Here is a 2,699-nt window from a genome sequence, read left to right on the forward strand (position 1 = left end):
AGGGGGGGTTTTGGGGGGTCCAGGGGGGGTTTTGGGGTCCCCCCCGTGCCGAGGATGAGGCGATACCGCCCCAGACTGAGCCCCGTGACTGAGTGGTTCTCCCTGAGGCTCTGGGGGGGGCCAGGGGGGGTTTTGGGGGGTTTTGGGGGGTCCCTGAGGGGGTTTGGGGGTCTCTGGGTGGGTGAGAAAGGGGAGGGGGGGACCTTTTTTTGGGGAAGGGCATTTGGGAGTTTTTTGGGAATCCCTAGAAGGGATTTTGGGGGGGGTGAGAGAGGGGTCCTGATTTAGGGAAGGAATTTAAGGGGGGTCCTAAGTTGGTTGAGATTTTGGGGGTCTCTGGGTAGGTGAGGAGGGGGGTTCTTTGGTGGGGGAGGGGGTTTGGGGGTCCCAGGGTGGGATGTTGGGGGTCTGGGGGGGGGGGGGGGGGGGGAAAGGGCCTTAAGGGGGGGTCCCTTTAGGGGATTTTGGGTTCCCACTTAACAACCCCCCCCCCCGCCAATTTTTCCTGCAGCTCCACCTGAATTTGTTGCTCCATCAACCTGAATAAAAAAAATGTCTATTTTTATAAAAAACGTGGATTTTGTGCTGATTTTTGGGGGGGAATTGGGAAGAACCATGGGCTAGTTCCTCATCCAGGGAGATCCTGGAATTGGGCATCTCCAAGGGTGGTCATTCCAACCCCTTTCCATGGAAAAATTCCTGCCCATGTCCCACCCGACCCTCTCCTGCCACCCTCAGGGGTTTTCCAGCCCCTCCAGGTCCCAAAAGTGACCCCGGAATTGCAGGTGTGGCCTCACCTGGGACAGGGACAGGGGGACGATCCAATCCCGATGTCAGGGAACAACAGCTGGGAGCAGCTGGACACACCATTCCCAATCCAATCCCTGTGCTATTGCCCACCTGGATATACCTGGGAACAGCTGGAAACACCATTCCCGATCCAATCCAGGTGTTTTTCCCCACCTGGACACACCTGGGATCACATCCAGCACCCCCAGGGCCTTTCCCGGTTTTCCGGCTGCTCTTCCCCTCCACCTGGAACATCCCAGAGGGTTGTTGTGCCCCTGGCACTTGGCCCTGTTGGATCCCACGGATCCCAAGGATCAGGCCTGTCCCGATCCCGCCACAGAACCACCTCCCACCGGTAATCCCAGGAAAAATATTCCCCTCGAGTTGGGAAAAGGGCAGGGAGGGATCCCTCGGGGATTTCGGGAAGACAAGATCATGAGAACTGGATTTATCCCCAGATGGGACCAGAGTGCGATAACGGGAAGTGAAATGAATCCCAAAACACCTTTTCCAGCCTCTCCCTCCTTCCCAAGGTCTCGTTTCGTTCCTGGGTCTCTCCCTCCTTCCCACGAGTGGTTTTCAGGGAGATGGGAAGGGGGGGAGCCCTCAAAACCAGGGATTGCATCCATCCCTTTTCCACGGGGTCACTCCTTTGGGAATGGCTCCGATGTGTCCCTGTGGGATCATTCCTTCGGGAATTCTTCCAACGCGTCCCAGGGGGTCATCCCTTCGGGAACGGCTCCAAAGTGGGGTCGTTCCTTCTGGAATTGCTCCGGATCCCTTTCCCGGCTCTCCCGGATCCCTTTCCCGGCTCTCCCGCGCTCTGCGATCGCTCCCGGAGGCCCATGAGCGGGATGGGCGTGGTCATGCAAATGAGATGCCACACCCGCCCTCGAAGGGCACGATGGGAGCGCCTTTTTGGGGTTATCTCGGGATTTTTGGGAATAAGAACTTGCGTAACGAGAGAAGGAGGTGCGGGATCAGCGGGGCAAAAATCCAAAAGGGGGTGAAGAAAGGCGTGAGGGCTGTGCGGGGGTCACCGTGAGGTTCATAGGGGGCGAAGGTGGGCCGTGCGTGTCCGTGTGGGGTGGTACGGTATCGCTTCTCGGCCTTTTGGCTAAGATCAAGTGTAGTATCTGTTCTTATCAGTTTAATATCTGATACGTCCTCGATGAGAGGACTTTATATTAAACGGATTTTTGGGCGCGGGAGTTGGACCCGGAGCTTGCTCCCTCCGCTCCGAGCATCGTCCCGGTATTGCAGTGCCTCCGGGAACGGTGCACCCCCTCCCAGGGGACCTTATACCGGTCAAAAAACAGATTCAAACATCCTTATTTAATTCCTATTCGTACCAAAAACTTAAAGACCCCCATCAACCCTGAAATTTCTTGATTCATTAGACCCCTGTCAACCCCTCAACGCCTTCCTTGCCCCCTCCCACTTTTAACGTCTTCTGTATTTTTGATCTACTTGTAATTAAGTCGATGCAGTCGATACATTTCAGATGTTTTGAGAGGTTTTTAGTCCCAGGCAACCTGCGCTGTCACATTCCGGCCTCCGGAAAGGCCCGAAGGACGGAGGGGGCTGTTAAAAGACAACCCTGGAAGCTGCTGGGACCTTCGAACATTGGGGATGCACGATCTGCCCGGTCCAAGCTTTTCCCTTCCTGCTGGAAGGGGACAAAGGGGAATAAATCCACTCCAAAGGGGATAAACCCACTCCAGCCATGTGGGACAGAACCGGGAGGTTTCATTTTCATTTCTGGGTGGGGGGACAATCCAGGAACGAGAGAAATAAACGTTCCAGGAAAACAAAACGACCCCAGGAATCAAACTGGATTGACGGCAGCGATCCTGAAATGCTGAGTCTTTGTCACTTCTGTCCCCAATCCCCCGCCTGACGAGGACTCC

General features: G+C 55.8%; 2 non-coding genes across 2 annotated transcripts; both read left to right on the plus strand.

Annotated features, from left to right (window-relative positions):
• The first annotated feature begins 44 nt into the window (after positions 1-44).
• LOC114072539 lies at positions 45-112 on the plus strand. Its single transcript, XR_003574198.1, has one exon. It is a non-coding gene; the product is annotated as a small nucleolar RNA SNORD31 (small nucleolar RNA).
• A 1,774-nt stretch (positions 113-1,886) lies between these two features.
• Positions 1,887-2,077, plus strand: LOC114072536. Its single transcript, XR_003574195.1, has one exon. It is a non-coding gene; the product is annotated as a U2 spliceosomal RNA (small nuclear RNA).
• The last annotated feature ends 622 nt before the right edge of the window (positions 2,078-2,699 follow it).

This window comes from Empidonax traillii, unplaced genomic scaffold, assembly GCF_003031625.1.
Source record: "Empidonax traillii isolate 1590-97213 ecotype Southwest subspecies unplaced genomic scaffold, ASM303162v1 scaffold3440:size12991, whole genome shotgun sequence".
NCBI lineage: Eukaryota > Metazoa > Chordata > Aves > Passeriformes > Tyrannidae > Empidonax > Empidonax traillii.